We start from the raw sequence: 25,200 nt of genomic DNA, 5'->3' as shown, positions 1-25,200 counted from the left end.
CTTTTCTCTTTGTATGTTCATATGCTCGTATATTTGTGTTAGATTATGCTATGTTGTGTTCTATTCTCTGATCTATTATGGTGGAAGCAGAAACCCTAGTTTTTGTTTTTGTGATCTGTTGATTCTTTTCTCTTTGTATGTTCATATGCTTGTATATTTTTGTTAGATTATGCTATGTTGTGTTCTATTCTCTGATCTATTATGGTGGAAGCAGAAACCCTAGTTTTTGTTTTTGTGATCTGTTGATACTTTTCTCTCTGTATGTTCATATGCTCGTATATTTTTGTTAGATTATGCTATGTTGTGTTCTATTCTCTGATCTATTATGGTGGAAGCAGAAACCCTAGTTTTTTGTTTTTGTGATCTATTGATTCTTTTCTCTCTGTATGTTCATATGCTCGTATATTTTTGTTAGATTATGCTATGTTGTGTTCTATTTTGTGATCTATTATGGTAGAAGCAGAAACCCTAGTTTTGTACCTGTGATTCGTGTGGACTGTGATATTGTAATCTGTTGAGAAGTTCCAGATTGCATATCACTTGTCTCTAATTTTGTACTTGTGATTTGTGTGGACTGTGATACTGTGATATTGTTGATACTTGAGAAGTTCCAAATTGCATTTATTGGTGGAAGGCATTAAATGTTGAAATAAAAGTTAAAGGCTTGAATGCGAAATTATCAAGTTTCAAACTTGAAATTTCCATTTATTGGTGGAAGCCATTAACTGAAATCCAGATAATGATGAATTGGATACAATTCCTGAATTTGGATTTCTTTCATTATTTGAGTATGTTTATGGATGTATTACCTTTAATTGAATATTTGAACGTAAATATGTAAATATGAAAATGTGAAATCTTGATACATGATGACACAAAAAGTGTCTGAATCCTGATTTCTTTGTATGTTTATGTGAATGTGATTGTTGGCTTGTTGCCTTTGCTGAGTAATTGATGCCCATCATTTTAGATGGAAAACATCAATGTTCCTGACTCTAGACCTCAACTCAAGAGGGACATGGAGGACAAGCCCAAGGCACTGAGAATCCTGCTCAGCAGCCTCAGGTTGCTCCTGCTGTTCCTGCAAAAAAGAGGAGGGTGGTTGAGTCTAGATCTCCAGTCTGGGATCACTTTGAAAAGATCAAAAACTCTGAAAATATAGTGGTTAAAGGCAAGTGCCTTTACTGCCTGAAAGTGTTTTTCAGTGAGTCTAAGAAACATGGCACATCATCTTTGAAAAATCATATGATGGCATGCCATAAAAATCCTGTTTCAAAGGATATGAGGCAGTCCCTTCTCACATTCAATACTGTTTCAACTTCTGTAACAGAGGCTCCTGTGGGGGTTTTGGGGACTTGGGTCTTTAATCAAGAAGCCATTAGAAGCGCATTATGTGAGATGATCATAATAGATGAACTCCCTTTTAGGTTTGTTGAGGGTCAGGGGTTCAAGAAGTTTATTCTTGTAGCTTGTCCTAGGTTTCAGATTCCTTCTAGGTGGACTATTTCTAGGGATATCTACCAAATCTTCCTAGATGAGAGGTTGAGTCTTAAGAAGTTGTTTAGGGTGGGCACCCAAAGGGTTAGTTTAACCACTGATACTTGGACTTCTGTCCAAAGGATTAATTATATGTGCATTACTGCACATTTTATTGATGACCAGTGGAGGCTTCAGAAAAAAATCATTTCCTTTGTCCCTGTTTCTTCTCATAGGGGGAGTATATTGCCAAAGCCTTAGAGAGTTGTCTGTTGGAGTGGGGGATTAAAAATGTGTTCACTGTGACAGTGGACAATGCTTCTTCTAATGATACAGCTATGCGATTTTTTAAAAGCAAGTTGTTGTCTTGGGGGGGGTTCTTCTGTTAGGGTGCAGTATATGCACATGAGGTGTATAGCCCATATCTTAAACTTAGTGGTTCAAGATGGCTTGAGGTTTGCAGATGAGTCAGTTAAAAGGGTGAGGGATGCAGTGAGATGGGTTAGGAACTCACCTGCTAGGTTGAATAAGTTCAGAGAACTTGCTGAACTCATTGGGGTGGAAGCCAAATCAGCTTTGCAGCTTGATGTCCCTACAAGGTGGAACAACACCTACCTTATGCTCAACACTGCAATTCAATATCAAAGTGTCTTTGACTCATATCATCAAAATGATCCTTCTTTTTTCTGCTGACTTGGGTTCTGCACCTTCTTTCCTTGATTGGGAGGCTGTTGAAAGCTTAATGAAGCTTTTGAAAACTTTTTATGAAATGACTGTGAGAATATCTGGTTCTCTTTATGTCACTTCTAACACATTCTTCTCTGAGATCTCTGATCTCAGTTGCATGCTGGAAGATATGACTAAAGCTGAGAGAACTGAAAAGGTAAAAAACTTGTGCAATTTATTTGTGTAATTATGTATATCTTGTAAGTTGTTTACTTGTTTGTGTAATTGTGTTTTTAAATGCTTATGCTTTCTGAGTTTCTGCATTTATTAGGCAATGGGGACAAAAATGAAAGAGAAGTTTGATAAGTACTGGGGAGATCCAGAAAAAATGAACCATATCATTTTCTTTGCCAATATTCTGGACCCTAGAGATAAGGAGGAGTACATGCCTCACCAGTTTGTCCAGTTGTATGGAGAGGCCAAAGGCAAAGAATGTTTTGCCAAGGTCCAAAATTCAATGGTTGCATTGTACAATGATTATGCAGCTACATACTCTGACAGTTCATCCTCTAACCAACCTGTCCAGTCTCAGCCTACTACTTGTACAGTTGGTAGGCCTGTCTCAAGGATGAAGAGTGAACTTAAAAAAAAAAAAAAGAGATTGGAGAGTGGTGGTGGAAGCAGTAAGCAGACAGAGCTACAAATTTACTTGAGTGAAAATCTGGTTGAGGATGATGAATCTGTGAGTTTTGATGTTCTAAAGTGGTGGAAGAATCATAGTGAGAGATTTCCTATTCTCTCCAAAATGGCTAGAGATGTACTTGCAGTTCCTATTTCCACAGTGGCATCTGAGAGTGCATTTAGTACAAGTGGGAGGGTGCTTGATGCATTTAGGAGTTCCTTGACTCCTAAAATTGTGGAAGCCTTACTGTGTACCCAAGATTGGTTGAGGTTACATAATCAGCCAATCACACTTGAGGAAAATTTAGATGAGGTTGAAAGATTGGAGAAATGTAAAAATATCCATTAAATAATAGTTTCTTTTTTACTTTTGTAACTTGATAGTCTAGAACTAATTACATATTTACTTAACTGTTTTGCAGAGTTACCCACTGGAGCTGCAACTACTGTACCATCAATGCTGCCATCCATTCCTGTAATGTTTTCCATAATGATTATTTGTTTTACTAATTATTTATCTTTACTGTTGTTGTACTGTTGTTTGCTGTTGGCCTACACAAGATGAAACTGTACGAGTTTTAACAGTCTGAGTGGCTTGGAAACTTTCTATAATTATATTATAGAAATGTTACCCCACTTAGAGTTGAGCAATGAGCAGTACTCAGTAATCTGTACTGGTATCCCTTACTCCCATTACATCCATTCTGGATCTCTGGTATTCCTCTCACCCTCTGAAATCTGAATTGATCTCTGTTGATGCATTATTATTTATTACTTATTTTTTTGGCAATGATGATGCTTCCACCACTGTCTGAAAAAATGGTATAGTGTTGCTATGTTGCTCATGTGTTATTATAACACATTTGAGCAATTTGCCACTATCCTTACTTGAAATGGAAAATTGCAATCTGAGCCTACTATTGTTACTTAGTTAGCTGTTTACTACATATGTTGTCTAAATGTCTAATAATCTAATACTGTGTTAAGCTTTCATATGAACATGAAGAAGTGTAGAAATGATGATTGATGTAAGCTGATTTGCTGATTTGAATGATTGCTGATTTGAATGAGTCGAATTTTTGATGTTTTAGAATTTATAACTTCAACTTGGATTAAGTTTGTATTTTTGGTTTACTTAAATTATGTAGCATGTAATATTTTGTTTACTTATTAGTTATTACTTGTTTCAGTTTTAAATTTTATATTATTATTTATTAATGACCTTTTCCAAATCCGACTTAAGTCCGACAATCCGATCCGATCAATCCGAAATCCGACATTGCATATCCGATAGGGTTTTAGTTACAAAAAAAACGGGTAGGATTCCAAAATAGCAATCCGAAATCCGATCGGATGGTAGGAATATCAATCCGATCCGATCCGATCCGTCCGATGCTCAGGCCTAATCAAAATATATAAACGATCTAAATCATATCTTTAATTGTACTATATTATATTTGATGTTCTAATTTAAATAATTATATATTAATTCATATATTATTAATATATTACAACAAATCCATTCCGTGCATCGCACGGGTGCAAATACTAGTTAAAACAAAAGGATAATCCTAGAGGCTGCACTGGTATTCTTTTTTAAAAAAAAATAAATTATTATTTAGTAATAAAAAAACACCTGAATAGTTGAGAGAATCATTTAAGATCTTTGTTGTGCAATTATACGTCATGGCTATTGCGTAATGCAATGATGACGTGTCTGGACAGGCTTAACTCGAATTAATTGCGAGTGTAATAATGTAGCTCTTTTGTTTTTTGTTTTTTTTTTTAGGAGTGTTGACTCTATTACAAGGTAGTATCTGTTGTATATTTTTTTTTATCAATTGCAAGTTAATACTCTATCACTAGGGTTCGATCCTGTGATTTTCTCTCAATGAGAGCCATAGAGGTGTCATCTGAGCACAAATACTCAAAAAAGTTAACTCTATTTAAAATTTTAAAAATATGAAACTTTTATTCACTTAGTTGTGAGTGTAAGGTAAATTTAGTTCCTCAATTATTTGAAAGATGCACATAGTAAAATCTGTTTCAATAAGAGAATTCAGTATAAATAATAGAGTGTGCATGTTTATACCTTACAATATAACTTGCACTAAGGCCCAAACCCATAATCTTCCATTTAGAAAAGTCACTTCATAAGTTTTTTTATCTCACACATTACATAAGTTTATAATTACTTATATACGACAATAGATATACTGTTTTTAGTAGTTGGCCTCAAGTTTTCTGAATGCAATGACCTTCAGACTATTTCAAGTACACTTGCTACTACTTCAACGAGTAAACGAATGTTATGAATTTGACCTAAGATCAATATTCCATTAATTCGTCACTAGTCGGGCGCCCCCATGCTTTTTTGTTAGAGAGATTTACTTTGGGTGTAAATAACGGAAGGAAACAATAGCTAGAATCAAGACTTCAAGCATGTATCAAATACATTTTCTTACCAGTTTTTAATCACTTTATATAAGCAATATGGGTTTGATAGAACTTATGAAATACAAAATGTTGAAAAATTACTTGGATTGCAAAGAGATAATTCAACAAAGAGAGAAAAAGTTAGGAAAATATTTTAGAATTTTTCTTGAACTTATACTATAGATACATGCTCTAAAAAAACAATTCTACAAGATAAATATTGGTTCACTTTTTTTGAATCATCGAAAGCATGACACCTTATTAGGAAATATAAAATTAAGTTGAAAGTGAGAGTTAATTAGTATTACTTACGTTTTATTGTCCTCTAATACATATTTTTTTAGTTGAAGTGTCCGCATAGGTAGCTCAGTTGATCACATGGATAAAATTTGAAAATAATAATCTGGGATTGAGTTTTACTGGCGATAGTGTGGGAGCAACTTCTCAACTGAGTTACCATGATTTATCCCTTTCTCATATTGTATTCAACCTTTTGTAAGAATATTTTTAGTTGAAGTATCAAAATGTGTGAAGTCACCTTCAACACATATACCTAGGCAACGGATACTTTTGCATTATTCCACACAATGAAACTTTATAACTTTCCAACTGTATTCCACCCATAACTTAACTTTGCACAATCCAATTGTATGCATGCATATCTTCTCAATAATTGCATCAATAATAATGACTACATTCCCTTCTAAAAAATTCTTTTCTACCCGTTTTGTTTAATCAGTGAGAAATTTGTGACAAAAATACTCTCTATACAAATTTTCAACATTAACAAGAGAACATGGTCAAGAATCTAAAAAGGCTGAAAAATGTCGTAAATAATTAGCGGTTAAATTTTAATGTTGATTTAAAATATGAGAAATTATTCTCATATTTGATGAACTAGTCATTAATTTTTGAAAGCTTGGATCAACTAGAAATTAGCTAGATTCCATAAAGTAAAGGAAAATAAACCCCGATTATAGATGGTAGGATTCATTTTCGCAAGTAACTAGAAAAATATAAAACTTATCAAATTACTTATTTATTTATTTATTTTAGAACCATGTTTAAAAATCTCTTATAAATATACCGTATTTTTCTCTCCTGCAATGTTTGCTATTGATTTACCTATTTTAAGAAATATAACACTTAATTAGCCATTAAAGAAAAGATTACAACTCACCACAGAAAATTGAAACTCACGGAAAAAAGTATATATGTCGTTACTTTTTTTTTTTTTTTTGTTGGCAAATTTTCTTCTGTAGTATCTTATTGACGAAGTGTGTGTATAAAAGAGTTTGTCGATTTCATTGTTTTGTGTTAACGATCTGTGTTATGGAGGGTAAGATTCTTCTTTCTAAGTAAGTAGGGAAACATAAAATTTATTGAATTACATATTTACCCATTTTGGAACCAGGTTTAAAAACTCTCTTATAAATATATTGTATTTGTAACACCCCGTGTTACGACCTCTAACCTAAACTAATTATTTAATTACTTACCCTAAAAAGAGAATTAAAATCCATTAATTAGCTAAAAAGGGGTCCACCATAGTCCATGGACCCTTATCCCTAAAACCAACCCCTTAGTCCTGTAAGGAATAGAATTAGCAAGCCCATACCATGTAGACCCTAATTAGGACTCTTAGATATATAAATAGGGGCATAAGAGGCACCTAGAACCCACACCACAATAACTTTCACCACACAAGAATTCCCAAGAATTCCCATAGGAGAAATCAAGAAAGAAGAGATCTTAAAGAAAGACCCTTCATAGCCAAGGAATTTAATTAAGGCTAAGAGGTAACCCATGTCTCAACAAAACCTATTTTCCTTGCTATAATCTCCTTCTTTGGCTCCTTATTCTATACTTGTGTCTTGATAAAATCTTCTATGATAATTGTGATATGATCTTGATAATTGTTGAGATGATTTTATGTGTGATCTTGATGATCTTGATGATGATAAGAGGATCTTGATAATTGTGTGATGTTCTTGATAAATCTTGATGTTCTTGATTTTTAAAGATAAAGCATGATTTTGTGATTTAAATATGATTAGAGCCTTATGTTGAATCATGAATTTCGTATTGGGATTTTTCTTGGTATATTTGGGTGGGAATTCACATGTTCGGGTGTTGATTATGTTTAGAAGTCATGATAGGATGTGTCCTATGTGATCCTTGCTTTTGATCCATTAATTGTCTACGTGGTGTCGTTATTTGCGTTTAAAAAGTGTCTAAGCATGGTTTCGGGTTCCACGAAGGATCCTGGGACGTTTATTTTGATAAAGAGTCAGTGGGGGGTAGGGGGACCCGCCACCTACCCGCTGCCCAAAGAGACGCCGCCGGCAGCGGGCAGCCGGCGGGCAGGCGACTACCCGCCGGGCACCCGCTGCCCGGAAGTTTATCGCCAACGGGCAGCCGGCAGGTGGCCCTCCACCCACCGGCTATCCGCTGGTTGTTGCCCACCTTGGGACTTTGGTTTCCCCGTTTGATGTTCTCCAATCCCCGTGGTGTCCCAACAGACTCTGTTTGTCATGCATGAGTCTAGTTGATGTTTCGGGTACCGTTCGTAGGATAAAAGAGTCTCATTTATTGCATGCTAGTCGAATCGGTAACCCGTTGGCCTAGGAGGAAGATGTATAAACCCCTTAGGACTATTCTTAGTATGTGGATAATCACGCATAAGTTTATTTATACGCTTTCCCCCTTCCCAATGTGCTATTATGTGTTACTATGTGTTATGTGAGTATGATACCCCAATTTGGTTGCGATCGAATTGGTTAGTCCTGAGCTGCGGTTCAGAAGTTAGCTGCGGTCAAACTGGTTACTCATTAGCTGCGGTTCATTCTCCTGGCTGCGGTCAGTGATTCACTTCTTGGGCTGCGGTCCACATGGGCCTCGTGTGCTATGGTCCACCGACTGGACGCGCCAGGCGGTGTGTAGGGCCACTAGCCCGAGGAAGGCCATAGTCCACCGAATGAGTGATCAGGCGGTGTGTAGGGCTATAGTCGGCTGCGATCCACCGAGTGTATGTGCCAGCGGTGTGTAGGGTCGTAGTCCCCGAAGATCATCGCCCACCGAATGAGTCCCTCAGGCGGTGTGTAGGGCTTTGATCGGTTACGACCCACCGACTGAGCTCGTCAAGCGGTGTGTAGGGTCGCAGTCCCCAAAAGAGGATCACAGTCCACCGACTGAGCGTGTCAGCGGTGTGTAGGGCTGTGATCCGCCGTTGAAACTATCGACGGTCTATACAGTTGGCTGTGGTCAACTCCTTCATGCTGCTGTATGAGGTAGGGTGTTGCGGGGCCGTGTTAGTACTATATGTACTAACCCTCACGTTCGGAGCATGCGAATGGTCCCGTGGCGCCACCAAAGTGTGCTTGTGTGACATGAATGTTGATTGAATATTGATGTGAATGGTTTGAAAGTGAACTTTGACCTTAGATTCGCGTTCTTTATGATATTGTCTCTATATAACTGATTATCATTGTTTAATGTGTTTATCCCTACATGTCGAGTCTATTCCTGGTTTTAAAGCTAGAGTCTCCTAAGTATATATCTTCCTGCCTCAAAATGGTTTTCATATATCTATATATATATTTACCTATATTGTATTTCAACGCGTTGGAGTGGGTTACCAGCATCATTCGCTGAACAAATATATTTGGCTTTCAGGCACAGATGATTAGCTTCCGGAGTGCGCTAGAAGAACTTGGATTAGATAGATAGTTTTTCCTTTCGGCCTGCGTGCCATGATGATGTATTGAGGATATTTAGTTAGTTTAGCCTGTGCATCTGAGTTCTCCAGCTCAGATGTGGCATAGCACCCCGCACTCTTATGTTTAGTAATACTCCGTTTTGGGATTTAATGAGAATTTACCTTTATTATATAAGTTTTTAAAGTTTCAAAATTTTGGGGTGTTACAGTATTTGCCTCTCCTATCATGCTTTGCTTGCTACTACATTACCTATTTTAAGAAATATAACACTTTAATTACCATTAAAGAGAAATGATAAGTGCCAAATACACTATGTTTGTGAGGGGTTTTTGGGAGGCATCTTGTGTTATAATTGGAGTTCTTTGACCTTATTATATACTTAGAATCAGTGGCGGATCCAGGAATTTTCTCCAGTGGGGGCGAAACATTAAAATAAAAGAGATATATTGAAAAAAAAAAAATGAAACACTTAAGAAGTATAGCTATAAATATTGTTAGATATGAACGAAAAATAAAACACATCAAAACTTTATAAAAATATTGATAACAAAATATGAAACATAATTAAGTTGATAAAATAATTTGAATAAAAAATACATTATAAATCACACATCTTATTATAATAATAAAAAAAAAGTTTTATGTAATAGACTCATTATTAATATTTTATACTATTAAGTATTAATAATATTAAAAAAAAAGTTGTGTTGAAAGTTGAAATCACATTAATATTTAGCACTTAATAACATTAAAAGGGAAAGCCAAGCATGTATTCAAGGATTCAAACCCATACCCTTTCTCAAAATGAAAGGCATCCTTTGCCAACTAATCTAGCATCTCTTTTGTTAACCATTGTCTATTTTCATGTACTTATAATAAATCATGTACTATATATACATATATACATATATACATACAAGAATTATACATGGGGTGGGGGTGGGGTGTGGGGGCAGCTGCCCCCATACTGGATCCGCCTCTACTTAGAATAGCTTCATTTGCATAAAGTTAGGAATAAGAACTAATTGTGGTTGCATTTGTGCAATATAAGAAAACAATGTCATTTCAAGAGCATTTTGACAATAGTTTGGTATTGTGATCATATCTTGAGCTAGGAGTGTCCAAATGAGGTGATTCAAGTGGCATTGACATGGAAACTCAAAGGGCTACGACTTTGCTAAAGACCACAAAGTCTATTTCGAACATCTTCAAGGCCAAAATCACGCCACAAGTTACCGTCTGATGCAGCTCGTGACACCAACTTCTACAAGTTGCTTCTCCTGGTCACGCCACCAGTTATCGCGTGACGAGCTACGTGACAAGGAGTTTTTTGCGCACTGGTTTTCCTTGTCATGAGGTTACCACATGGTGAGTTGCGTGACATGAGGCAGATTTTTTGCTATAAATATATGCTTGTGATCTTGATCATTTGCGGGAGTAATCTAGATTTTTACCAATTGTTCAGCCTTGTACTTTAGATTTTAGAGAGAGAATCCTCCCTAGGGTTCTTAGAACAACTTTTCCCCTTGATCTAAGAATTCCTAGGGGGATTCCAACTACAATTAATTGAATATTGTGCTTTCAAAGCTAAGTGTTGATTTCAATTGCAATTGCTGTCATTTCAAATGCTTCCATTGATTCTTCATCTTAGCTATTCAATGAAAAACTATTATAATAGGCATTGAATGATTCAACCAATACTTTCATGAGAATCGTTAAAATACTAATCTGATTCCATAGAGATTGATGAAGCTTTGAGCCCTTTCTTCTTCACCACTTCTTGCTTCGGGTTTACAAAATATTTTTCTCTCTGGTCTTTCACGTTTAGTTTTCACTAGTGATAGGATAGGAAAATGTCTATTCAATATTAATTATTGGAATTATGGCAATAATGGGCCATAAACCCATACATTTAAATAGGCTTAAATAGCGTCATTGAAAGCCAGAGAGAGGGAAATAATAACCCATGATCTGTTACATAGTTTATTCCCATTACCTATCACAATGAGATTTTAATTGTCCAGGCCACTTAATACATGAACCACAATAACAATAGAATAAAAATATTCTAACATTCCCCCACTTGGCTCATGTGTATCATTGGTGGACTAGAATAACTTTAATTCGCGAAATATTCCAAAACATCAAGGAACTTTTACTTGAATTAAAGTCGGCAAGATCATGGCGGTCGCACATTATTTGAATAACATGTTCCCTTCCATGTATCATAAGTTAATTTCAATACTGACAACCATAGGTGCAAACATAGATATAACATTAATTGAATTCAACCAAGTCAATATAGCATAAAACTGAAAAAAAAAATTACAATGATAACAAGGCTCTATCCAAAATTCTCATACTCTCCACATGAAAAGAGAAGACATTATGTGCTAAACCTTTGGTCAAAGGATCTGCAACCATAAGTTCAATTTTGATATGCCGAATTGACACTCTCTGTTTCTGTGCTTCTTCTTTAACTGACAAGTATTTCAATTCCATATGCTTAGCACCTTTAGAGTACTTGTCATTCTTAGAGAATAACATTGCTACGGAGTTGTCACAATAAATTCTCAAAGTCCTAGAAATACTATCGACTACTCTAAGCCCCGAGATCAAATTCGTAGCCACAATCCATGAATTGTGGCTTCAAAGCACACCACAAATTCTGCCTCTATAGTGAAAGTAGCGATGACTAACTGCTTCGCACTTTTCCATGAAACTGCTCCTCCTGCTAATAGGAACAAATAACCAAATGTAGATTTTCTGGTATCTACACATCCAGCATAGTCTGAATCAAAATAGCCAATCACTTCAAGTGGATCTGACTTCCTATATGTAAGCATGTAATCTTTTGTGCCTTGTAGATATCTTAAAGCCTTTTTTTTTGCAGCTTTCCAGTGTTTTATGCCGGGATTACTTTGATATCAACCTAACACTCCAGCAGCAAAGCTAATGTCTGGCCGAGTACCAGTCTGTAAATATCCCAAACATCCAACCACTATTGCATAAGGTACACCTTCCATTTATTTATTGCTCAAGTTCATTTATGGGACATTGAGCTAAACTTAATTTGTCCCCTTTCTGCATTGGAACAACTCCCGAAGAACATTTATCCATATTAAATCTTTCAAAGATCTTGTTATTGTATCCTTTCTGATACAATCCTAATAATCCTTGTGTTCTATCTCGGAATATTTCTATTCCAATCACATAAGATGTCTCACCCATATTCTTCATTTCAATGTCTTAGAAAGAAATACTTTAACATCGCGCAACATGGTCTTATCATTCACAGCAAGTAAAATGTCATCAATATATAAGACCAAAATAGCAAACTTACTCCCGCTAACTTTCATGTAGATACACCGATCAACAGTTTTATTTTCCACAAAACCATAAGATGTAATAATACTGTCGAATTTAATGTACCACTGCCGGGAAGCTTGCTTGTTCATATATTGAATTTTCTAATTTACACACCAAGTGTTCCTTTGCTGTGGTCAAAAACCTTTTTGGTTGGTCCATATATAATTATATATATACTTCTTCCTCTAAATCACCATTTAGAAAGGCGGTCTTAACATCCATTTGGTGAAACTCTAAATCGTAATGAGCCACCAATGCCAAGACTATCTGCAACGAGTCCTTCTTAGAAACTGGGAAAAGGTCTGGGTATACATGCCACTTTTCTGAGTATAACCTTTGGCAACAAGTCTAGCTTTATACCTTTCGACATTAGCTTTGAGTTGCGTTTGGTCTTAAAGACCCATCTGCACCCAGCTCTTCTTGAATTTTCAGGTAATTCTACAAGGTTCCAAACTTTGTTGACCTCCATAGATTTCAACTCATCTTTCATCTATGGCATCTAACCATTTTTAGGAATTGTCATTTTCAATGGCTTGTTTGAAAGAAATCGGATCCTTGTCAATACTCAAATAATTTTCTTGTTCAGTAAAATATATCACGTAGTCATTAGAAATGGTAGACCGCCTTTCCCTTGTAGGCCGCCTTAATGTCATTTTTTCTCGGGGTTTATTGATTTCTTGTTGAATCGTGATTGATTCATTTTCATTGGTCACAATATCCTCATGTGGGTTTAGGACATTCTCATGTTGTTCCGGTGCACTAGAGGATTCTGATTTGCACCTGAAAAACATACGGTGTAAAAACCGTCAGCGAATAATGCTGGTAACCCACTTCAACGCGTTAAGTACAATATAGGTAGATATAAAAAAATCATTTTGAAACTGGAATACATATATAATCTAAGCAACTCTAGCTTTAAATCAAGATCAAGACTCAAGACACGATAATAGACTTGACAATATAGAGCAATCATAAAGACTAGCATGCATCCTAAGAACACGATACAAGACATAATAGACAGATAAGCATATAAATAGCAACTAGAGATAACAAAGGAATTCAAGACAGTCAATTAGCAAGTAAACATCAAGGCACACAGTCCATCTTCCAACCTTATACCAAGTTCCAACCTTGTAGCTCCCCTCCATCCTTATATCAGTTCCAACCTGTACCTCCAGGCCACCCTTATACCTCCTCCCTTATTCCTCCGGAGCAACTACATGCCCCACTTCGTAACCACCAACAAGTCCACCAACATGGTAGCACCGAAGTGTCATTCGTATGGTCCGTGCCTCTAACACCAATACCAAGGGGTCAGCGCATATAGCTCTAACATGACACCGCGGCGCTTATACCCTGACCCAAGCCTTTAGCCAGCAAGTCTAAGGGGTGGTCCGTGCCTTTAGCACGATAACCGAGCACTCGTTGTGCTTTCCGCCAACAATTCATCTGCACCAATCACAATCTCATCATCATCAGTCACATCGATCATTGTGCAATGACCACGGTACCCATCATCATTTAATCAGTCAATCATGTAATCAACAATAAAAATCAAGGCATATAAACAAACGACACACGCACTATACACAAATTCCTAGAACTGTACTCAAGACGTCGTACGAGACTCACAAACATCAAATGGGGCACAATGGGACACGGGGAAACAAAAAACGGGGGAAAACACCCCGCCACACCTCGCCTTTCCAGCGAGTGGGTGGTGGACCACCCGCCGGCGGCATCATTGTTCCAGCGAGTGCCCGGCGGGCAGTCGCCTGCCCGCTGGAATCGGGCAGTGTGGGTAGCGGGTAAGTGGCGGGGATTCGTCCCCCACCTACCCCCCACTGGTACGAGGGTAGAAGGTCCGGTTTGGGGTTCATTCGTGGAACCTAAAGCTATGTCCAAAGACATCTGACACGCAACAACAATATCACGGATTCCATTAAAGGAGATTAAACCAAGAATCATTCCAATTACGTTCTAACACGATCCCTAAACATGCCAAGACTCGACATCAATCACAAGGCTCCATAATCCCCTTTCATATAGGTTTAGGAATCCCTAATCATAGTCTAATTAATAATGGGCCCTCTTTCCTTATTCTACAGGCTTGGAATTTCATTAAGGGTAAGGGTCCGCGATCCTCCGTGGACCATATTAATTAATTTAGGGAATCCTGCCTGAATTAAATTCGTTTTAGCTATTCCTTTAACGGAATTAATTAAATAATTAACCCGAATTTAAAGGCGTAACACGGGGTGTCACAACGCCCGACAGATCATCGGAGCATCGGCCCCGACTACCTGCATCTTGGCCTGGAAACTGATGACATGGTCGCGCGGATCCCCCGTGCCATCATACGTGGGGTGATCGGGCAATTTAAAGCCAGCTGGTGCCCTATAGGCTTACACTTCTGCCGAAAAAGGCGAGGCGGTCAGGAGGCTGTCACTCACCAGCCTGTCTCTCCCATCGACCATCTTTCAGAGCTCCTAAACGGCGGCAAATAGACCAGCCACCTCTGGGTTAATCTAGTCGGGCAGCACGGATGACTATCCCATGCCTTCCGCAGCTTCTCGCCTCTGTCGGGCAACCACTCTCCTTTGGATAATGGCCCGCGGCTGCTCTCCGACTGGCCGGGCAGGGGGGCGCTGCCCGCCCCGCTTGCACAAACGCTCCAGGACCAACTGCGCCGGGGCTACGGGTCCAAGCCGAGAATGCGCTGAGCGGTTAGCTCGATGGCTGACGAGTGGATTATCTCCTGAATGTTTCGAGTGCTCGGGTGCTCCTCGATGGTTTTCCGTGGGAATTGAACATACGGGCTTCCGGACCTCGTTGGGGGGCACCTGACCCTATCCGCGCGCGTATGCATCAAAAGCTTGCACCTAGGGGTGTCAATACGGGCCGGCCCGCCCCACCGCGGGCTTTTTATTTGGCGAGCTTTGGCGGGCCGGCCCGCGGGCTTGGAACTATACAACCCAAGCCCGCCTCATGCGGGCTTGCGGGTCTTGCGGGCTGGCCCGCGGGCCATCACTTAAATTTAAAAAAAATATTAAATAGTATATAAACATGTTAAAACCGCTTGAAATATGGCACCGGAAACTTTCATAAAATTCATAAACCTCGCCCAAATCTCCCGGATCGATACCGCGCGTTCAGCAGAACTGTAGAAGGGTGATCAAAGCTAGGGTTCAACAGCACACTCGATTTCTCTCATGGCTTCAGATTTTCCCTCTACAATTCCCGTTTGTGTATAATACATATATAAATATGTATGTTTGCTAAACTTGGAGGCGATTTAGTAATTCATAAATATGTATGAATTGATGATTTAGTTTTAGTAATTATTTGATAGAGTTGGAGGAGGATGGAGACGGGAGAACCGAAGAACTATGTACTCTAGGAATTATTGAATTAAGAATTGGCGAAGGATTATTGAATTATTGGATTTCTCCCCTTCTGCGTACTCTTAGATAGTTAGATCTACATATTGCCTAAGACTTAAGATATTATATATATGATTTTTTTTTCTAAAAAAAGATATTATTTATATATATAATTTATTTATTTATTTTTAAAATATGACCTGGCCCGCGGGCCGGCCCGCAACCCGCGCGGATTTGCCCGCGCGGGCTCTGGCCCTCTGCGGACCATGCCCGTTAGGCCCGCATTTTCGCGAGCCTAATTTCTTGCGGCCCTAACCCGCCCCATTGTGGGGCGGGTGCGGGCTAACCCGCGGGCTTCGGCCCACTTTGACAACCCTACTTGCACCAACAACTCCGTGAAGTTGGCTTGGGCGTGAACGATAGGCGCTGGCGGGTTTTCCCCCGACGGCACAGGAGTCGGCACGATAGTACGCGCGGTACGTGCAGCCGACTATTCTCCGGAAGCGCGACGGTTTAGCGGCTCCCTCACGTCGCCGACGGACGCGCGCCTGCCGGCGGGCAGCTTTGGCGGGTTTACGACAACTGCCACATGCCCGTTAGCCGGCGGGGCAACGACATTGGGACGGTGTTGCGATTACTACGTCTCGTACGTGCCATTAGCAAAGCTTAGAAACAGGACCTTTAGTTTCAATCCCCACAGGCGGCGCCAATGTTGGTTTTCATAGCCTCGATGGCCGCTCGGCAGGCTAACACCACCGAAAAGATGTGCTTGCGAGATCATGAAAATGAGAGGTAAAGTATTAGAGAGAGAGAGAATAATGCGATATTAATTCTCTAGGGTTTTGCCCTCAAAGTTGTCGATCCGATACATGGTGATCCTGTGGGGATATTTATACATGAGTATGAGGTTCGTATAAGGTAAGTAGAGTTGCCGTAAAGCCAAGTCTAAAAGTGGAATAGGGTAGGGCTGATGCAGTTACCTACTTAATACGATAAACTGTCTAGACTAATTAAGGAAGCTACTTAAATGAACGAAGATAGCCTCCGCGGAATCCGCTGATATCCGTGTAACACCCCTAATTTTTAAAACATTTAAAGCTTATGAAATCAAGGTAAATCTATTATTAATCATCCAAATAGAGCATAAACTAATCATAAGAGTCGGGGTGCTATGCCACACCTAGGTTTGAGAACCTAGATGTACATGCTACAACTAACTAATCCAAGCATAATCCACAATTAATATTCAAACACAATTACTGGCACACAGCCCATAGCAACTATGACTAGAACTAACTAATGCTAAATCTGTGGGTCTGTCTAGCGCACTCCGAAGCTACTGGTCAGTGCCTGAAAAACATGCGGTGTAACAACCGTCAACGAATAATGCTGGTAACCCACTCCAACGCGTTAAGTACAATATAGGTAGATATAAGAAAATCATTTTGAAACTGGAATACATATATAACCTACGAGACTCTAATTTAAATCCAAGATCAAGACTCAAGACACGATAATAGACTTGACAATATAGAGCAATCATAAAGACTAGCATGCATCCTAAGAACACGATACAAGACATAATAGACAGATAAGCATATAAATAGCAACTAGAGACAACAAAGGAATTCAAGACAGTCAATTAGCAAGTAAACATCAAGGCACACAGTCCATCTTCCAACCTTATACCAAGTTCCAACCTTGTAGCTCCCCTCCGTCCTTATATCAGTTCCAACCTTGTAGCTCCCCTCCGTCCTTATATCAGTTCCAACCTATACCTCCAGGCCACCCTTACATCGCCTCCCTTATTCCTCCGGGCAACTACATGCCCCCACCGACAAACCACCTTTCAACCACCAACATATCAAAGATATTGCCGCAGTGCCATTCACATGATCCGCACCTCTTGTAACACCCCGAAATTTTGAAACTTTTAAAACTTATATAATAGAGGTGAATTCTCATTAAATCTTGAAACCAAACAAAAGAGTGCGGGGAGCTATGCCACATCTGAGCTGGAGAACTCGGATGCACAGGCTAAACTAACTAAATGTCCTTAAAGCAATGTCAATACATAATCATGGCACGCAGGCCGAAAGGGAAACTAACTAATCTACGCTTCGGATCTCTAGCGCGCTCTGGGGTCTACTCATCTGTGCCTGAAAGTCAAATATATCTGTTCAGCGAATGATGCTGGTAACCCACTCCAACGCGTTGAAATACAATATATATATATATATATATATATATATATATATACGAAAACCATTTTGAAGCAGGAAGATATATACTTAGGAGACTCTAGCTTTAAAACCAGGAATAGACTCGACAGGTAGGAATAAGCACATTCAACAATGATAAACAGTTATATAGAGTCAATATCATAAAGAACATGTATCTAAGGTCGCAGTTCACTTTCAAATCATTCACATCATCATTCAATCATCATTCAAGTCACACAAGCACACTTTGGTGGCGCCACGGGACCAATTTCATGCCCCGAACATGAAGGTTAGTACATATAGTACTTAACACGGCCCCGCAGCACCCTACCTCATACCGCAGCATGAAGGGGTTGATCGCAACCAACTGTAAAGACCGTTGACGATTTCAACGGCGGATCACAGCCCTACACACCGCTGACGCGCTCAGTCGGTGGACTGTGATCCTCTTTAGGGGACTGCGACCCTACACACCGCTTGACGAACTCAGTCGGTGGGTCGTAGTAGATCAAAGCCTTACACACCGCCTGAGGGACTCATTCGGTGGGCGATGATCTTCGGAGACTACGACCCTACACACCGCTGGCTCATACACTCGGTGGATCGTAGCCGACCGTAGCCCTACACACCGCCTGATCACTCATTCGGTGGGCTATGGCCTTCCTCGGGCTAATGGCTCTACACACCGCCTAGCACGTCTAGTCGGTGGACCATAGCACACGAGGCCCATGTGAACCGCAGCCCAAGAAGTGAATCACTGACCGCAGCTAGGAAAATGAACCGCAGCTCAGGAACACCCAATTTGATCGCAACCAAATTGGGGAATCATGCATCACATAACACATATTGGCACGTAATAGCACATTGGGAAGGGGGAGACGTATAAATAAACTTACGTGTGATCATTCACATACTAAGAATAGTCCTAAGGGGTTCATGCATTTTCCACCTAGGCCAACGGGTAACCGATTCAACTAGCATGCAATTTCTAAGACTCTTCTATCCTACGAATGGCACCCGAAACACCAAACTAGACTCAGGCACGACAAACGGGGTCCGTTGGGACACCACGGGGAATGGGGAACATCAAACGGGGAAGCCAAAGACCCGGGGTGGGCGACGACCAGCGGGTAGTCGGTGGGTGGAGGACCACCCGCCGGCTGCCCGCCGGTGACGAATTTCCGGGCAGCGGGTGCCCGGCGGGCAAACGCCTGCCCGCCGGCTGCGCGCTGCCTGGCGGTGTCTCTTTGGGCAGCGGGTCCCCCTACCCCCCCACTGACTCTTTATCAAATTAAACGTCCCGGGATCCTTTGTGGAACCCGAAACCATGCTTAGACACTTTTAAACACAAATAACGACACCACATAGGCAATTAACGAATCAAAAGCAACAATCACATAGAACATGACCTATCATGACTCCTAAACATAATCAACACCCAAACATTTGAATTCCCACCCAAATATACCAAGAAAATCCCAATACGAAATTCATGATTCAACCTAGGGCTCTAATCATATTTAAATCACAAAATCATGCTTTATCTTTAAAAATCAAGAATGTCAAGATTTATCAAGAACACCACATAATTATCAAGATCCTCTTATCATCATCAAGATCATCAAGATCACACATAAAATCATCACAACAATTATCAAGATCATATCACAATTATCATAGAAGATTTCACCAAGACACAAGTATAGAATAGGGAGCCAAAGAAGGAGATTATAGCAAGGAAAATAGGTTTTGTTGAGACATGGGTTACGTTTTAGCCTTAATTAAATTCCTTGGCTATGAAGGATCTTTCTTTAAGATTTCTTCTTTCTTGATTTCTCCTATGGGAATTCTTTAGAATTCTTGTGTGGTGAAAGTTATTGTGGTGTGAGTTCTAGGTGCCTCCTATGTCCCTATTTATATATCTAGGAGTCCTAATTAGGGTCTAAATGGTATGGGTTTGCCAATTCTATTCCTTATAGGACTAAGGGGTTGGTTTTAGGGATAAGGGCCCATGGACTATGGTGGACCCCCTTTTAGTTAATTAATGGATTTTAATTCCCTTTTTAGGGTAAGTAATTAATTAATTAATTTGGTTTAGGGGTCGCAACACGGGGTGTTACACCTCTAGTGCCAATATCAAGGGGTCAGCGCATATAGCTCTGACATGACACCGCAGCACTTATAACCTGACCCATGCTCAACGGCAAGCAGGTCTAAGGTGGGTTTGTGCCTTTAGCACAGTAACCGCTATGGCCTGTACCTTTAGTACAATGACCGGGCACAAGTGGTGCCAACCGCCAACAATTCATTTCCACCAATCACAATCTCATCATCATCATTCACACCGGCCATTGCCCAATGACCACGATACTCATCACCATTCAATCAACCAACACATAATCAAATAACAATCAAGACACAACAACAACGACATGTATTACACATAAATTCATAGAACGATACCCAAAACACCAAACGAGACTCATACACGACAAACGGAGTACAACGGGACACAACGGGACACGGGGAAAAACATCACGCCCTACATCAAGTTTCCAGCGGGTGGAGGACCACCCGCCGGCGGCGGTCATACTTTCCAACGGGCAATCACCTGCCCGCCGGTTGCCCGCTGGAAAGAAGCTCGGGCAGCGGGCACCCCTGCCCCCACCTACACCCCATTGACTCACAGGCAACTTTTCGGTCCCGGGATCTCTTCTGGAACCCAGAACCATGTCCAGACACATTCAAACACATAACAACAACACCACGTATTCAATTAACGGGATAACCCAAGAATTCTACCAAATACGTTCTAACACGATTCCTAAACATGTCAAGGCCAATCATTAATCATATAACGGTTTAGGAGCATCCGGAACCACAAGAATAACAAGAAATCTATATGCAAAGTCCTAAACACAAGTCCTAGGTTAGACTCAAACACCCGATCATGCATAAACCCACCCAAATATACCAAGAAAACCTTAATTACGAAATTCATGTTTTAAACCCTAGGGCTCTAGACATAATTAAAATACAAGATCATTCATATAATCAATTGCAATATCAAGAACATCAAGATTATCAAATAAACACAATATAAACCCTAATCAAAGCTCTATCAAGAATTACACATACGATTACCAAAGGAGCCAATGAATAAGATATAGCAAGGAAAATAGGTTTTGTCGAGACATGGGTTTCCTGATAGTTTTAATTAAAACTCCTTACAACTTCCTAAGGCCTTTCCTCAATCGATCCTCCCTAAGCTTGGTGGTGGGGAATTCCTTGGCCTGGAGGGGATTTCGTGTGGGGGAGAGGGAGATATGGGTGATAGGGTTCTAATGCCTTCTAATCCCCCCTTTATATAGGTTAGGATCCCTAATACGAATCTAACTGGGTAAGAGGTTTAGGATTCCTAATTAGAATCTGATTAATAATGGGCCCTCTTTCTTTATTCTTAACAGATATATAGGCCTAGGATTCCGAATTAGAATCTGAATAGTAAAATGTCTACTTTCTTTATTCCTAACAGGATTAAAGTTAAAGACTTAATTAGAGATAAGGGTCCATGGTCCGTTGTGGACCACATTAATTAACCAAGGGAATTCTAACCAACTTATATTCTTTTTAACTATTTGTTAATGAAATTAATTCCATAATTAATTCGGATTTGAAGGCCGTAACACGGGGTGTTACAATCCGTCTCTGGATACGTACCCGGCCGGGAACGCCCAGGCCGCCGTGGAGATGCCTTCAAGGGCTCCCGCATCTAAGCAAGGACACTCCGCCTGCGAAGCCTGGTGGCCCGGTCGGGTTTCGGAGCAGCGCACGGTCGGGGACACACCGCCCGGGTAGGTTGGTCGTATATCTGAATCCCACAGGGTACTCAGCCGAAGACACACCGACCACCAAGGCTGGTCGCCCAACCGGGTCTCGCCTGGGAGCTTTCCCGGGGACGCACCGGCTGCCGAGACTGGTTGCCAGAGGATGAACATTTTCCGTCGTAGAACGCCTTACACGATGGGTGGGAGAAGCCCTGGAGATCCTCCCCCTGCTAAGTATCAAGCCACGCCTTGGGCCGGCTGCCTTGCCAGGCCTTCCCGTCCGGCCGACTATTTTGGAATATCTATCAATATTAATTGTCAATTATTCATATAAATATAATTATCGTCATTACTGTCATTGCTTATGTTCATGTTGTTATTCAGACACAATTTCGCATTCAAGATGATACAAAGAGAGATATTGTATTGAGAATTGCATCATCGAGATGGGGAGACTTCAAGAGTAGATTGAATCGTAAACATATTGTCAAGAAGCACCCAAAGTATGAATCTCCTGTACAACTCTATAATTTCATAACTGACGATCAATGGGCAAAATTTGTTGCAGAACGCGAGAGTGAGTCGTCCAAGGTATGTTTATTTCCTTTTATTATAAGTAGTTCAAGTGTTTTAGTACAATTGTTTTATTAATATTAACATATGATTGAAACTATAGGAGAAAAGTATGAAGCCAAAGCAAAGGCAGGCATGTAATGTGCATCCACACTTCTTAGGTTCTGCGGGATATGCGGACAAACAATCAGAGTGGATGATATCAGACCCTCTATCTTCACAATCTTCTTGTGCTTCTATTAGCTCGTCATTATTGTCCGATGATCGCAGTTTTGACTGGGTACGGGCAAGAGTTAAGAAGTCAGCAGATGGAAATTATTACATTCCGAATGAGAAAACACAGGAGGTGTTTGGTAAAATTGTAAGTACTATTTTTAAAAAAAAAAAATTATAAGAATATATAATATTCATAAAAATACTCACACTTGGCTTTATCTAATTGATTGGAACATATAGAAAAATGTGATGAAATTAGTCAAGGGACATTTCAACTGAACAAACATCATGACATATTGTCTGTAGCTCTTGGTAAACTAGAGGATAAACGGGCCACTCCTCAAAGTTCATACTCTACTGATGATGTCCAACAGATGATGGAAAAGGTCAGGAAAAACACATTGTTGGAGGTGCAACCCAAGATTGAAATGCTCACCCAACAACTCAATATATTGATGAAAAACATGCCAGCCACACACCAATTTCCACAAGAAGTTTCGGTTGGCACTCCTCAAAGTGCGTATGCGCCTTCTGATCAACCTCCGACCCGAAGCAAATGTCATTCATATGATGTATATCCAGTAACCACAATTAAGGTAATATTAAAAATTATTTTATAATCAAAATATTATTTTCTTGTAAATTTAAACCTAACATATATATATATATATATATATATATATATATAGAGCCGGGAAAAGTGTAACCTTGCAATATGTGGTCTTGATGGTAAGCCAATTTTTGTTGCAAAGGGTACGGTTTACCCAAGTACAAATGAGATAACAATAGTGCAAAATGAGACACTTTTACCTAACCATGTCAAAGTGATGGTCGATGAAGTGAGTGATGGTGTAGGCGGATATAATCTCCCCGTGCAAACATCGCAGTATAAGACTTTGGGAGATATACTTTAGACTCACGCACAATGGCCTACTCATTTAGTTATTTTAGATGAGGTATGCATTCTAGTTGTGAAACTTCTATTTGTTTTATAAACAATTTTGTTCTATTCAAATGTTGTGCTTTGTCTGTTGTGATGATTGGCAATCAGTTTCTTTCAATTATTGTCTGCTATTGGTAGGAAAATGTCAAAATAAGCTCACAAAGACAATAAGCAAATGAAGGATCAAAGTGTTAAGCAATTTGCTACTACTACAAGACCCCAAATTGTTGGTGAAAATGTCTGTTTGCTTTTGGGGACATACTGTAAGGGGCTTGTTAGAGTGTTGTCATCACTCCCTGTTGAGGAAGAGTGCATTGATTTGGATATAGATTGGACAATCTTCCATCATGCACACGTGAATGGTATTTATGTGATGATAGAAGATATACATGATTTGTTGACAATGAATTGGCTCGATGTCTCAATTACACAAGTATTTATGATGTAAGTTTTAAATTGTTCATGTGTTTTATATACATTTGTTTTTTGAAGTTTATTGAAATTTCTTATTTGTTATTTTTCAGGTTTTTGAATAAGTTGTGTAAGCAGCATGGAGTGACATCAATTGGGTTTGCGTGTCCAACACAAATTTCAGCAGATATGATTAATTTAAATTCTACTGCTGTTACATCATATCTAATTCAGGTCATCAACGAACACAAGGATCAACAATTCATATTGGCACCATATCATCAAAAGTAAGTCTTTTACATTACTAGCTAATTTATTCCAATTAATTCCATTTTGGGTTCTCGGCCTGTTACATCTGGTGGGATTAATTCGGCTGCTGTTACTGGACCTTTCTTGTCTACCCATAATGCTAGTGGTATATGAATTAATATTGCTGAGCGTTTGTTAACAATGATAGTGTTGGTTGGGCCCATTCCAATTTTGAACTCTAATCCTAGCATTTTTCCTAGTGTTTCTGTTGGGCACAATGTGACTAGTGAGCCTACAATTGGATTTAATTCTTTTACTTTAGTAATTTATATAACTTAATAACATTATTTGAAGGGTTTGATATTAGAAATTTAATATAAATAAATAAATAAATATAAATATATTTTGAAAGCTACTGGTTCTATTACATTGTAGTATCTGTTCATATACTTTCTCAACCTACTGAAACACAAAGAACCAATAACGCCTCCACTAAGGCTCGAACTCATAATCTTCCAAATGGAAGTCCAACCCGGGTACCATTAGACCACATAGTCCTGGTATATATATATATATATATATATATATATATATATATATATATATATATATATATATATATATATATATATATATATATATATATGTTTTATACATGTAGTAATCATTGGATACTCATCGTGATTAGCACACCTTCAAAAACGGTGTATGTGTTTGATCCTTTGAAAAGTGTGCACCGCGACCTTGAAGTCAAAATTTATGTGAATATGTAAGTAAAAAAATCAATATATGTATTTTAAATGTTATTATGTTATTTATAAATTGATATAAATTTTTATTATTAATATAGGGCATTTCGATCTATTCCTACAAATGCATGAGGAGCTAGAACAATTCATTCGAAGGAATGCACAGTATGAAGTTAAAGTTAAAGTTTTAATATGATATTTATTGTTTTTATTTATTTTGATATGATCTTAACATGATTATATATATATATATATATATATATATATATATATATATATA

At 39.1% G+C, this 25,200-nt stretch overlaps 1 long non-coding RNA gene across 1 annotated transcript; it reads left to right on the top strand.

Moving 5' to 3' along the window:
• The first annotated feature begins 24,168 nt into the window (after positions 1-24,168).
• On the top strand, positions 24,169-25,043 carry LOC109162504. Its single transcript, XR_002051105.1, has 3 exons — positions 24,169-24,209; positions 24,833-24,940; positions 25,022-25,043. It is a non-coding gene; the product is annotated as an uncharacterized LOC109162504 (long non-coding RNA).
• The last annotated feature ends 157 nt before the right edge of the window (positions 25,044-25,200 follow it).

This window comes from Ipomoea nil, unplaced genomic scaffold (genome assembly GCF_001879475.1).
Source record: "Ipomoea nil cultivar Tokyo-kokei standard unplaced genomic scaffold, Asagao_1.1 scaffold2942, whole genome shotgun sequence".
NCBI classification, from domain to species: domain Eukaryota; kingdom Viridiplantae; phylum Streptophyta; class Magnoliopsida; order Solanales; family Convolvulaceae; genus Ipomoea; species Ipomoea nil.
Note: the sequence above shows the minus strand (reverse complement) of the source record. Positions and strands in the feature narration are given on the sequence as shown.